Below are 15739 nucleotides of genomic sequence, written 5' to 3'. Positions count from 1 at the left end.
AGTAAACAGCTTGGTGAATACTGTGTTCTATGACTGCTTTCTTTAGTAACCAACTAGACTGTTCATACCAACTTCTCTATGTGTACTGACTGCATGATTCAGTAATACTAGCTGACTAGAATATAGTATGACTTCGGATATGAAACTAATGGCAATTTGATAAGTAGTAATAGGTATATCCCTAACTGCCTTAGTTGAACTGATCTTCACAATGCAATCAATATTGACATGACACAACCTTTTATGCTATAGCTAACTCTCATCAATCTATGTAATCAAACATGTCTTCTCACCACAGCTGAAATGAAATATATTACCTTTTGTCTGTGTATCGATTGCAATCTCCAAGATAGATCTGTTAATGATTTTGCATTTTCCATCCTTGAACTATAATTGAAATATCTTGTCAACCAATTCTCCTACAATCAAAATATTGTGCCTCAAACCTTCAACATAATAAACATTGTCAATATTGTTCTTACCATCCAATGATATAGTTTCTTTTCTTTTGATCATACATGTTTTGTCATCTCCAAATCTAACTAGACCTCTGTCAAATTCTTGTAAGGACAAAGACTTCATTTTATCTCTAGTCATATGATATGAACAACCACTATTAATTACCCATTCATCCTTGTCTTCAATTTTAGTAGCATGTGCCTTCTCTTTAGGTGCATTCTCTTCCAGTTCCAGATCATCTTCCTTGATATCCTGGAATACCCATTCCTTCTCATTGCCAGATCCACTAGTAGAGTCTTATGTTGGTTCATCATCAGATTAGTAATACCTTCCTCATCTGCTATTTAGCATGAATTGTCTCTTATTTTCTTCTACTTATACTTGTTCTGATATCTAGGGTTAGGCTTAAATGATCTTTGTACTCTTTCTTCAAATCTTGAATTCCTTTCAGGACATCTAGATATAAAATGACCAATCTTATTACATGCAAATCATTTAAAAGGTGCTTTTCCTTCATACTTACTTCCTACCTATCCTTTAGGTACTCTTCTAGCAAATAGTGCTTCAAGTTGATCAAACTCATCATCTTCTCTTTTCATATCTTCTAATTCCTTTGCATATAAATCTTTCCAATCATGCTTACCAGTTGTAGATGTAGATGCATGAAAAGTAGGTTCAGTCTTCACAGCTCCAGAAGGTCCAAATTCTTCAAGCTCAAAAGCAGATAGTTTCCCAACCAAAGTATCTTCGTTGATACATGTATTAGACATTGTTCTCAACTCATTAATAGCAGTAGCCTTCATTTTGTTAGCTGATGGTAGGGCTGTCAGGACTTTAGAAATAATTTCATCTTTGCTCATAGTTCCACCACAACATTGAATTCCCATAACAATCTCATTTACCCTTTCCACGAATGCAGTAATCCTTTCATCTTCTTCCATCTTCAGGTTTTCATATCTCACTCAATAACTATCAAGTTTAGCAATTTTCACTATAGGGTCACCTTTATTAAGAGTCTCCAACTTATCCCATATAGCCTTTCTAGATGATTTGTTGGTTAATCCCTTTAATTTTGGATTAGAAAGTACACACAAGAGGGCTTATCTTTCTCTACAATCATTCTCAAGCTCCCTGTCTAGGTTTTTTAGAGGAGGATTTCTAGATCCCAGATTATAGGGTGTGACACCATTTTGTGTAATCTCCCAAATCTCCTTGCCAAGACATCTTAGATGAGTTTCCATTTGAATCTTCCAAACTATGTAATTTTTTCCATCAAGCCTCAGAATATCCCTTAAAAAGATATTTCCAAAAGAACTAGATGAACTTGAACTGTTAGTCACTATAGGATCTTGCTCAAGTAGTTAGGCATTCTGCAGAAAGGACCAAAGCTCTGATACCAATTGTTAGATAGTTCAAATAACCAGAAGATAACTAAGAGGGGGGGTGATTCAGTTGTCATAGATTATAGGAATCATCAACAATTTAAACTTCAATACCAGAACCCAAAACATTAATATTGGAATAGAAGTTAGACCAATTAAGTATAAACAATGATCACAGAATAAAAGCCATCCTCATAACACCAAGATTTGTATGTGGAAAACCTAGTAAAGGGAAAAACCACAGTGGGAAGCCTACCCATAGTCAGATAATTAATTCTATAGTAAGTATGTGAATTACAATTGAGGGGCCTACACTTCCAGGAAGGCTAACAGCCTAGAGCACACTGCTCATTACAAAAGGAGTCTCACTGGCTATATATAAATCCAAACTATAATCCAGAGAAGTATTGAATTGTAAAAAATAGCATCCCCTATGCCTGAGTATAGTTCCAATTAAGATCAATACCAGAGGACTAAATCCTTTAACATAAACTCAATCCAATCTTCAATGATTGACCAACTCCTCTGCATAATTGATATTACATTATTCACACATTACATTCCTTGACCATGACCTATTATAATAACCATGATGATCTACAATTAGATCTTACATCTATTTATAAAAACCCTCAACCTTGAATAATCAGGTCAGCCACCAGATGATAAACCAATTACATAATTAGAAACCATGTGGGCCTAAGGCCAAACAAATAATATCCAACACATAAGACATCCCATAAATACATCAATAGGTCCTATCCACATGTTTCAGTAAAGCTGGTCCATAACCTAGATCAGCTGAGACCATGAATAGGTACATACGCCATAACATTGATTCCAATCACCAAGTCTCAAACATGATCACCGACAACATACTGAAACTCCATCAAGAGCTGCACCAACACCACTTATGCAATTCATTAAAGAACTCTATCAAAATCTCTACTAGTGAAACCCTCAATGGAACTAGAAACCAATCTCCTAAGTAAGGAGGATATCAACCAATCACTGGACCAAAACCAACTAACCAAATATGAGCATGGGTATCATGAACAAACCAATTCCATCACCAGACTATACCAGATCCTACATGATCATGCTAAATCCAAGTTAACTAGAAACCACTCAACCTACTGGGACTAGAAGGGTATTGGTAAAGAATCCAAACAGCTAGTGCTAGTATCAATGACAAAAAATCAATGCAACACTGGCCAATAACTCCATTTATTGACACATGGAGTAGTGATCCAACTCTGATATGTAGGTGTGTAGCCAAGGAAACCACTACACACACATATCATCACATTTTCATCCTTCATATCAACATCTTGTTCTTCCAAGTGCCCTTCTTCACTAAGGGGGTGAATGATCTAGTCAATATGTTACTACTCCCCCTAAGGTCCTACATATCCTTTAAGCCTTAGGAGATATCACTTATGTATTGAATGCACAGTACTGGTCCATGGTCTTCTTCCTCCATACTTGCTTGATCACATCCCTTTTCCCATTTTTAGTCATGGGAGTAGGTCTTACCTTCCTCTACTAATGGGTCCTTTGATTTTCAGACTTTGTATCATAACTAGAAGTAATACTATAGTACCACAAAAAATCCATCCCAACTTCGGAATCTCTTAACATACCGATTTGACCTTCTTCTTCTAGTCATGTTGTTGTCACTGGCAACCAAAACTGGTGGACCTCTTACTTCTACAAGGATGTTACTCCTTTGAATCCATGTAGGTATCTATCTTTCATATGTTTTGTATCCATTTCTAAGTTGAGCATAGCTGCTATATCATCTTCCATGTGACTATAGGTCCTTCTTCCTGCATTCATAACTTCTGTGTCCAATTCCATTGTAGTTATAACAAACATTATTTGTATAACTGGGAGAGGGGATATGCATGTATCTACTCCTTGATACATTTTTCTCATATGAATGATATCTATGAGATCCTAGATTGTTCCTTCTAGATATATTTCTACATTCCTCTTCCCTATGGCCATGACCATTACACACAAAGCAATAACTAGAGAAGGATGGCATAGACTTACAAAATTATTCAGCCATGCATGAGGAGATCTTATAGGTCTGGCATCTCCATTTCTCCTTATTTGAGGATGGATCCTGGGTTTTCCATTCTTTGCATTTCTTCCATCTAATCTCTTCTTCTCCCACACTTGTTTTGTCTCATGGGTGGTAGAAATTCCTCATCTTCTATCGGTAGGATGTCTTATTTGTCTTCTCATGTTCTTGCTTCCTATGAAGTTTCCTTCTCTTGACTTCCCTTTTCCTTTTTAATTTGCATTGTTCATCCTTGCAGTACTAATCTTCTTCTTCATGTTCTCACCAGTTATAATTAGATCAATCTTCTTTCTTGGAGCATTTCTAGCCGTGAAGGTATGACCCTTCCCATTTCCATTTGAGGAGACAAATTTAATATCTTTGTAGGAGGTCTCCTTTCTTATAGAGAATTCACTAGCAACATATCCTAATCCTTCGATATCCTTGGAATGTTTTTGTTGATTCAACATTTTGTCCAAGGCTTCAACACTGCCATCATACCGATTTCTTACCTTGAGTTCATTTTTGCACTTCTCAAGGTCTTTCCTTAGATTCTCCATTTCCTCTTTCAACTTCTGACACTCTCTGTCTTTTGTCTCCACTTCTAGCTGAAGCTCCTCACATCTTCTTTCATCGGCATCAAGGACTAATTTCAATTTATTAGTCATTCCGTTGGCATCTTCAAGTTGAGTTGTCAACATGTAGACATTTTTGTTTGAATCTTCAAGGCATGTTCTCAACTGATTACATTCTTTATGAATTGATTATTTTTAACTCTTAAATTCATTTCTAATAGATTTCAATACACCAAGGGAAATTAGAAACTCACCATCTAGATCAATTTTAGCTTCATCTTCTTCTTTATCTTCTTTATCATTGCCAAACACATCATGCTAGTGGGATCTGTCTACCTTGTCACATTCTAATGTGTGCACTTCACTTTCTATCTCTTGTTCCATGAAGATTTGATTTTCCTCTTCATCATTGTTGTAGCAATAAGCAAACCTGCCTTCATCATCTACAAATACATGAGATGCATTTCTCATTCTATCTTCACAGGTTGGTTCTGCAATAGTAGGCTCATTTCCATAGAGCTTCTTCAATCTATCCCATAAGATTTTTGTCGATCTGCATTTATCCACCTATAAGGAAACATCATTAGATAAACCATAGAGTATAGCCTTCATAGCTACTTCATTGTAGTGGTTTCTTCTTTCTGCATTTGAATTGGTGGGAGGACTGACTTTACTAGGATAGCCATTTACAATAGACATCCAGACATCATACCCTAGAGAGGATAAGTGAACTTCCATTCTACAACTCCAAATGGAATAGTTGGACCCATTAAATATTGGAGCTAGGATTGAGACTAAACAAACCATTGTGTCCTTAGGCCAGAATCTACCCAAGCTGGAGAAAGCTCGTCTAGTTAGGAACCTAGGCTTTGATACCAATTGTTAGACATAATGCACAACTAAGAGGGGGTGAATCATTGGTGGGGAGACTTATCACAAATGCATTAACAAGTAAAGAGACATGACATAACACCAGTATATATGAGGAAAACCCAAGATGGTAAAAAACTTGGTGAGAAATGCTACTGGAGAGTACTGCTCCAATCCAGCCTCATAATGAATCTCTGATTATAATTTTTAGGGTAACAATCCAAGGAGCACCAACCCAAGGAGCTACATTTCCTGTACCAAGCTCCAACTCAGTGAATACAAAGCATAATCATTTACAAATTAATAGCCTTGTTACAAATGGATTTTGTAAATCTTCTTCAAATCTCTGTACTATATCTTCTATCTAGTTCACTGTAGGTTTTCTCTCTGTCGGTTCTCTCATCTAGTTACCTCTTCTCTCAACTACTTTGCTACTCTCTACTAGTTCTATCTTCTACCAGATCCTTCTTGCCTAGTCTACACTCTTCTGCAACTCTTCGCTACTGGTTTGGTCACCATCAACTATCTCACTATTGCTGGTTGAACTCTTCAACCCTAATCTCTCTCACACTCATTCTCTCTTCTAATACTCATTGAGTACATGACTGATTTCTTCTCACATGCTACAACACTGTCTTATTCAGCAGCTTTCTAGTTTCTTTAACCTCATTGGTTAAACCTTTACTAAAACCTATTACTAATTGTCTCCTTGTTGCTCGACCTATATGATCCTCTGGAGGTATATCACTTCATCTACTTCTTTATTCGGCCTTGTGCAACACTTCAAACAACATCTCACTCTGAGGCATCATAAATTTCTATCTTCAGCCTCCATATTTATATTCAGACATTCCCACCAAAAAAAATATTAAAACTAGGCACCATAGGGTTTCTTCCACTAATCATGAGGCACATCCAATCCAATCAGATCTCATTCAATATGAGCTTTGAGACAACTATCTGCACATTACTACTATTAACCTACCTTCCAATACATATTTTCTATGTTTAGAAACCACAGATAGTCATTCAGAGAGACAGAAGATCAATCACCATAAATGGTTTTGTAGATTTCATCACCAACCTCATTCTACACCTAGACACTCTACATCGATCACCTCAGTTTGACCTTCCTCAAGCTACATGCCTCTGCAACTCCTCTACAACATATCCCATGATTTATAGGGTCTACAATAAATTTCAGCCAACTCTATAATAATTTCATCAGTGTACACTTCATCTACCGCTACATGCATGTCTGCCACCTTGACTCCACGTGGCATCTTTATCAACACCTACCTTAGTTTGTTCCTCTTTTTCGGTTTAGATAGGATCATCGACCAAACACTCAATCGGTTCATCTTTTCTATTGGTTCACTAACCTAGTTGGTATCTCATACTTTACCCATTAACCTTCATGTCTACACTTTGTTGATCTATCGATAGAACATCTTAACCGGTCACTAGACATGTCTATCCATAGCATGCTCATTTACATTAGGTAGGAGCACATTACTTAGCCTCCTTTCTCTCTCACTGGTTCTCATACTCATCGGTAGCCATCCTGATGAAACCATGTCATCAACCTTCAATTGATTCCATCTAAGGCATCTGTATACCAGTTGCATTCTCTATCTCTATAGCGTCTCTGCTTTTCATTCTTCAGCATCAAAATGGACATCATATCAGCTAGTTTGTCCAGGTGACAAACTCATCACTTCTCTACCCTTCTTTTACAGTCTTGATGGCTTATCATTCCTTCTATGTCAGTCCAGTTCATATCCCTGAATTCATGCACTTGAGGAATCCTTTTGTTTCACTGGTTAGATCTGGTGAGAGCCTTCAAACAACTGCCTTTACCTCATCTTCCTTATCTCATAAAACTAAGATGCATACTTTGCATAATAGGAGATAAACTCCACTTACCAATGGTAGTGGATCCTTGTCATCTGCATCCTATAATGCACTCTTGTGGCTTCCCTACTTGTGAAGCATACCTTCAAACACGCACATGTGATCCAATTTGGGGCACACTCACTATCACTCATCTCTTCACATGGTGACTGCATCTTCATCCAGTGGGAGTCCTATTGTCCTATATCCACACAGCATACCAGTGACCTATACATATTTCTCATCCTATGTTGATTTGATTTAGGTAACATTCTGCCTCTTCATCATAAACAACTCAATATCTTTCCCACTCACAGATGTCATCATGTACCTATTATTATATCATACTGATCTCCTATCCATATATTCCACACAATTCAGACACTAACTTGTGTACCAGTGACTCAATGGTGTCTCTAATAGTCATTGTACTAAATGACATTCTTCTTCTTTACCGGTGACTTGCAACACTAGTTGACATCAATGACTTCATGCAAACAATACTCCCATTCCTATTTTCCTTCTATACTGGTTGATATCAATGACAACACAATGCCAACATAATTTTGATAGTGCAGATATATAAGATCCACTTGGATGATGTTTTTTATGTGCTGATCATATGCTAGATATTTTTGAAGTGATTGAGCATAGTTTCATGTATGCATTTTGAATTTTGTTGATCTGGTAATTAGTAACAAAGCAGAATAGAGAAATTTATCAAAATAGTTACATCGGATCACTTTCTACCTAACTAGAACTGATATTTGGCATATTTAGATGTTATTTTCTAGTTCATTACTCATTGTAATGATTGTTTAATTACTTATAATACAGTGAGCCTTCCTTCGAGGTTGCAACCCTATTTTTTTAACTGAGAAGTGAGCTTTAGGTAATGTGCCTAAATGTAAGTGCATTCCCCTATTGTAATATTATTTTTCTACTCACCATAGTGTAATAATATTGTGGGTTCACACTATGGTTTTTCCCTTTTAGGTTTCCACATAAAACTCTTTGTGTTATGGTTGCATGGTTATTTGCTTTATGTTTCTGCACTTTTCTTTCTTTCTTGTGCATCTAGTAGCTAAAGAATTAGTATAACAAGTTTGAGATTTGTAGAACACTGATCACTCCCTTCTTAGTGTTATTGATTCCATCATTTTCATATTTCAATCTAAGTATGTAAAATAATTACTAAAAAAGTTTGCGTTAGATGACTCCAAACCTATTGGAACTCCTATGGTAACTAGATGCAAGTTGTCAAAGAATGATGAATTGCTAGACATTGTATAGATCTATGATTGGTGGACTACTATATTTGGCTCAAACTAAACTAGACATTATGCATGTCGTGTGCCTAGTTGCTATATTTCAAGATGATCCTAAGGAAAGTCATGTTACTATTGTGAAAAGGATATTTAGATACTTGAAGGAAACTACTAGTTATGGTTTGTGGTATGTGAAGAATGATGATTTCATGTTATGTGCTTATACTAATGATGATTGGGTAGGTTATGTTGATGACAAGAAAAGTACCTTTGGTGGTGCATTCTTTTTGGGTAAGAATTTGGTTTCACGGGCTAGTAAGAAAGATGATGTTGTTTCTCTATCTACTGCAAAAGATGAATAAATTGTTGCTACTAGCAATTGTACTTGGGTAGTTTGGATGAAGAAGATTCTAAAGGATATTAGAGTTATTTATGATGAGCCTAGTATCATAAATTGTGAAAATTCAAGTGCTATCAATATTTTCAAGAATCTGGCACTACATTCAAAGACAAAGTATGTATCAATCAAGTATCATATCTTGAGGGAGAAAGTCAGTGAGGAAGAAATGAAATTGGAGTATGTATATACAAAGGACTAGATTGCTGATATCTTTACTAATCCTTTGCCTATAGAGACATTTGTTTATCCGAGAGAGAATCTATGGGCTACTTCCCCTCCTGATGTTAACTAGATGCATTGATATTCATCAATCTGGTGGACTTCATAGTCTTATTCTGATATTCAGATAGACGAGTGAGTCCTGCTACTCAGCAAGAGTAGTCAGTGTGTGGTTACTTTTGTGATAGTGTTAGGGAGAGAGATATTCTATTTTGAGAGCCTTTTTGCATTGATGTCAAAGGGGGAGAGAAGCTTTGTGTGTATAATCTCAAGGGAAGATTGTTGGAGTTGATTTCTTTCTTTGTATTGATTGTTTTTCATATTCATACATTGCCTTCAATTCCAAAGGGGGAGATTATTGGATATTAGAGTTTTTGGGATATGTTTTTATCATTGATATCAACTTGTAGTTTGCATATGAGACACTTCAAGAAGTGTGCACATTGGGATAATGTATGTAGGACGATTTCCACCTTTTGTTGTCTTATCTTGTTGTTACATTCCACCTTCAGTGGGTGATCCACCTCTTGTGGAATATTATATTATTTCTCTTACCTAATCCTACCTATCCCTACCTACCCATGTTTCTCATCAAACCACATTTCATGATTATGTGCTCACATATCCATATGGCCTTGTCATTGTAAGCAGGCTCATCTACATTATATGTAAGAACTTTTAATGATCCAATTGATCAATATTTTGCATTATTGATAGGAATACAATTTATTCTTTTCAAATTTATTCTCTCTTTTTTGTCCTATCATTTGGACTCTAGATCTTGGCAAATTATCACATGGTATCAAAGCTATTAGAGTGCCATTGGTTTGCCAATTGAGAGAAATTTAATGCTATTTGGGGTTTTGTATTTTGGAGATTTCTATTGTAAGTTATTATTGGAGCTTGTTGGGTCAATTCTAAGGTCACCATTGGATTGGGGAGGTTCCAGAAAGTCATAATCACCATTTATTTCATCCAAATCCAACATTTGAGGCCAAATCTAGAGTCATTTGGAGGTAAAGGGTGGTGACTTGTCCCATAAGTGGTCTGCAATTCCAAATAATTTTTGGAGAAATCTGTCATTGTGATCATGCTCAGAATGCCCAAAAACCTCAAGGTCACCTGTCCATTCATACAAATTGGTCTCTGTCCCTTCAAGTTGGAAAAATTCTCGCTCTTAGGCTTGTTGTAAGGATGTAATTATGTGTAGGTACAAACATTTTTTATTTTCTATTTTTTAAATAATTTTTAAGAAATAAAATTTTTAAAAAATTAAAAAGTGAATTCAATTTGCAAAGGGGGGAGGATGCTTTTTTAATTTTTTTAAAATAAAAAAAAAAAATTATTTGGACAGTTTTTCAGTAACGTAGGGTACAACCCTGTGGCCCCACAATGTACCTATGGGTAACTGCAGGGGCTTGTGAACTATAGGTTAACCTACGGCCTCGTAGGACCTACAGGTACCATAGGTATGCCTATGACATGTAGGTACGTGTCCCTACAAGGGCTCTATAGGGGTTGTTTTTTTTAAAAAAAATTTAAATATTTTTTAATTTGTTTTTAATACTTTTTTTAATAATGTTTTCTAAGCTTTTCTTTAATCATTTATAATTAATTTTTTTTAAATAAAATTAAAAAAACTAATGTGGTGTCTTTTTAGCTTTATTTTTGAAATAAAGTATTTTTTTTCATAATTGTAAAAACTATAAAAATAATCTATTTTTCTTTATTGTTTTCTAATAAAGTTTTTTTGCATGGGATTTTAATAAATGTTTTTATTAACTTCTAATTAAGTTTCTAAAAACAAATTTTTTTATTTAATAAGAAAAGATGGGAACAATTTTCATCCACCTTTACACCTGTATGCAACATTCTCAATCGACAGTCATGGGGGGGTCGTATTGCTCCTATATTTTTCTTGTCACTATTCCAATCGAAGGGCACATTTTTTTTAGTATTCTACAAGGCATTTTCTTGGTGGCATCATCTTCTTCAGTTTCTAGCTTTGCACACATTTGATCATGTTGTATGCTCTTGCATGAGCAATGTTGTAGTTACGCTATCATAAAGTGCCACAACTCTTCATATTTTGTCTTTGATGACATATTTAATGTAATACTCTTGTACACCGTAGGTTAGGAATATTCATGTGAGACTTTTATTATCTTGTTTAGAAAGTATTTGGATTGAGTACATCTTCCACTAGTGCTCATTTGTCTATCTCCTTGTGAGACTTGCTGCATTTCTCTCATTGAGACTTAGATTGTACACATTTGTGCATGGCTTCCAGGAGACTTTGATTGTACCAGTATTTTTTCCATTTATGATTATCTAGTTGATGCTCAAAGTAGGTTGTCTCCATGCCTAATCTTCATTTTGTTGCAGTGAGTGATTCAACATCATCAACATTGGTACCTGGTTTTGTCACACTTTGACATTATTGGTGCAACATTGGCTCTCTTTCTTCCTAATGGGGAGGTATTTTGGTCAACATCATTAGACCATCCTTGCAGGAGATTCTACAATGAGGGGAGTGTTACAAGTACGATTGTCATTGAACCAAAAGATCGACTCGTTAATGCCTAGTACAACCACTAGACTTATAGAATCCATATGAGGTGGTTAAGCCATGTCACAAACTTGAGTTCTATGATATACAACACAAAGAAACCAAGAGTGCACACCATACAATAGAGGGGGCTTCATAATATTTCCTCTTCTGTCTTATGGGTGGAGACTTTTTCCTCACAAGAGGTTTTGGTCTCATACTTCATTGAGAGAATTGTGTGCCTTCATCATCTCTCTTTTGGGAGAGAGTTTTTCTGATGTGGTTTTTCTCTCTCTCTCTCCATTTGTGATAGATTGCATTGGTTTGTGTGTATTTGCATTTGTCCATGGGTACCTAACTTGACCTTGTAGCCAAGACCAATCTTGCATTGTTAGCTTAAGTGCATTCCCCTAAGTTGCACTTAAGGGGGGGGTGTTGTAAATTATTGGTCATAATTACACCTTACTTATGTTGACTTAGGTAAATGCATAACATTTTAGTTTGCATATGAGACACTTGGGGAAGTTTGCACATTGGGATGATGTATGTAGGAGAATTCTCACTTTTTGTGATCTTATCTTGTTATTACATTCCACCTTCGGTGGGTGATCCATCTCTTGTAGAATATTATATTATTTCTCCTACCTACCCCTTCCTATTCTTACCTACCCTTATTTCTCATTGATCCACATGTCATGATTGGGTGCTCACATAACCATATGTATGGACTTGTCTTTATAAGCAGGCTCATGTACATTGTATGTAAGAACTTTTAATGATCCAATCGATCAATATTTTGCTAGAGTTGATTTCTTTATTTGCGTTGATTAATTTTCACATTCATATGCTGCCATCAATAATAAAGGGGGAGATTGTTGGATATTAGAGTTGTTGTGATGCATTCTCATTGATGTAAACATATTTTTATGTTTGGTGCTCTAGTGTTGCAGTGAGATGATTTGGTTGGTTTATTAGCTTGGTATGCTAAATCAACTAGAGATACTTAATTCAAAATTTGTTTTAGTGTCCCAAAAGTTGATTTGATCATATCATTTGATCCAATTTGAGGATTTGTTTTTATATGTTCACTAGTTGGAAAAGTATGGTATTTGATATGTATTTCTCTGGTGAGAATATATTTTGAGTTGTAGATTTGGGAGAGTGTTTGGTATGTACTTGTGTATCTTCAATTTAGATGGTTCATGATTTGGTGCTCTACAAGTTATCTTTATAAGTTTTTTCTATTGTTGTTGAGTCTTCTTGAGTATCAATATGTTGGTCGATTAGATTATGATAAGTGGTATTGGTGTGGCTATTGTGTATGGTTCTAATATTCTTCTTGGTGTTTCCTAATCATCTCCTATTTGTCTTGATGATCCACAATGATTAGTGTGCATGTTATTGAAGATTTTATTGGTCTAGTGGTGTTCTTCATTTTATGTGACATATTCGGTGATGTAGCATGTTGTAGTTGATCTTGGCATGTTATTTAGTGGTGCTGCATATTACAGGATTTGATTTGGGCTCATGCTATGATGGAAATGACATTATATTGGTCTGGTGATTGATTTATGTAGAATATGATGTAATTTTATAATTAGGTCTTACTGGGTTGAGCTAACCTTGTGATCAAGGTTGATGGCTTGTATAAATAGATGAAATAGTCATGTTAGTTGGGTGTCTACATTGGTTGTGCATTATTCAAAGATTGTTGTATGTGTGATAAAAGTGAATTCAACTTGCAGAAGTATGAAGTGGAATAAAGTGTTACAAAACTATAATTAGGTAATGTTCATGGGAAATCATAGGCCAGTAGCGATTTAGAGACCAAGAGCCTTACATGAACCAGTCTATTACATAATATGAATTGTGATCTTGCAATCTGATTGAAACTACAATTGATGAATGGTTTCTATTGTGGCTCTTCACCCTGCTAGGGTTGGCAATATAAGTGCACAGGGTGGGCCCCTACTATTCATAGGCTGGCATTTAATTATTTTGAATTTATCACTATTCTTTGAATTCATGGAATTTGAATTGTTGTTCAATATTTGTAAGGTAGTGAGCCTTCCTAGGGTTGTATCCCTTTTTTTTTTTGAGTAGTGAGTTGTAGGTAGTATGCTTGAATGCATGTGTGTTCCCCATTATAATATTTTCACATACTATTGCAGAGTATCATCTCATTGTGGGTAGGTTCCCACCATGGTTTTTCCCTTTCATGGGTTTCCACATCAAAATTTGTGTGTTATGTGTCTTGCTATTATTATATTCATCTTTTCTCTTGTTGTTGTGATCATATTTGGAGTTGTGCTTAAATTGTTTGATCTAGTGAAAACTGATTCACGCTCACTCTCATTTTTCCTTCATTGTTGTTGCCAACAATTTCCTATATCAATATCACTCTTCTTTACCCATGTTTTGTTCATTTTATTCTTGATCTCATCTACATTCCCTTACCCTTTATCAAATTTTTGCACACTTTTGTTTTTATCTATTGAACCCTTCCTGTTCACATTCTTTCTTCTGCAAAATCTTGCAATGTGGCCAAATTTGTTGTAGTTGTAACACACAACATTTCTTTGTCCATACTTGTAACTCACTTTATTTCCTTTTTATATGCATTTATTAGAAATGTGTCCAAACCTATTGCATGCAAAACATTTAGCATTCCCTCTATTGAAAGAGTTATTTATCATAATTCCGCATTCACTTGATTTATGTCCATACTTATTACAATTGAAACATTGACTAGAGAAAGTTGGACCATTTAGATTCATTCTAATTTTGTATTGAATAACTTCATGACCAAATTTATTGCAAACAAAGCAATTTCCATTGAAAGATGGATACCTTTGAGCATTGGGTTGTCTTATTGGAGACCTTTTAGGTTTGTTCTTCTAATTTTCTAACTTAGGATTTTTTTAACTAGACTCAGAGCTTTCACCTTTCTCAATTCCAAGACCTTTCTTGTCATCTACCTTCTTCTATCTTTCAAGAAACACCAAGTTTAGCTAAGATAATCTTGAACTTCTCCTTGTACTCATTTTCAAGACTCACAAGTTCATTCCTAAGAATGACAATCTATTTTTCAAGTTCTTCCTCATTGTGTTTGGAATCTTGTAGGTCAAGCTTTTATTTTCCAATCTCACAATTAGGTCTATGAAATTCATCAGAACTTTCTTTCAAGTACTGATTAAGATTCTCTTCATTCTTCTTTCTTCCCTCAACTTCCTTGGTCAACCCCATCACTATATATTTCATCTCATGTTTTAGGACTATATTTTCTTTTGCTATATTTTATTTTGCAAGCTTCTCACATTCTTATGTCTTCTCCTTCAATGCTTGACGTAGGTGACCATCATCCATGTGTTTTCTTTCTTTCTTCTTTAGCTATTCACAAAGTTCCTTTCTCTTTTCCATGGACTTGTTTAGTTTCCCTTTGAATGACTAAATGAAATTTTCAGCATCCTTAAGATTTTTTTATAATTCCTAGAATTCATCTTTGGATTGATCAAGATCATCTAGTGCAACTAGGAGTTGTTGAAGACCACTAGAATCCATTGAATCACCTTCCCAAATATTCCTCAAGATGTTAAACTTCCTTTGAGGAACAAAACTCTAATACCAATTGTTGGAGTTGAGGAATACTGAGGGGTGGTGAACTAGTGTTCTACAAATCTTATAATTAACTTGTTATTTTAAGAAAACAAATTTAATCAAGAGAAATATGCAAGAGAAAAGGAACAACAACCACAAAAAATAACACCACAATTTTATATGTGGAAATCCTATTAGGGGAAAAACCACAATGGGGATGAATGCAAAAGTGATTATACTTTGTTAAACTTATTACAATAGAGAATGCACTTGCATTTTGGCACACTACCCAAAGCTCACTTCTCAAGAGGAGGCTCAATACATACAAAATCATTAACAAGAAATTAAAAAAATGTTTGAACTAAAGAAAAACATCAATAATTACCAAAATATAGTTTTAGTTAAGCATATTATACTGATTTCATACACTTCATCTATCACTACTCTGTTACACTACTGT

Source organism: Cryptomeria japonica, chromosome 10 (assembly GCF_030272615.1).
Source record: "Cryptomeria japonica chromosome 10, Sugi_1.0, whole genome shotgun sequence".
In the NCBI taxonomy this organism is placed as follows: domain Eukaryota; kingdom Viridiplantae; phylum Streptophyta; class Pinopsida; order Cupressales; family Cupressaceae; genus Cryptomeria; species Cryptomeria japonica.
The sequence above is the reverse complement of the archived record's forward strand: the minus strand, read 5'-3'. Positions refer to the sequence as shown.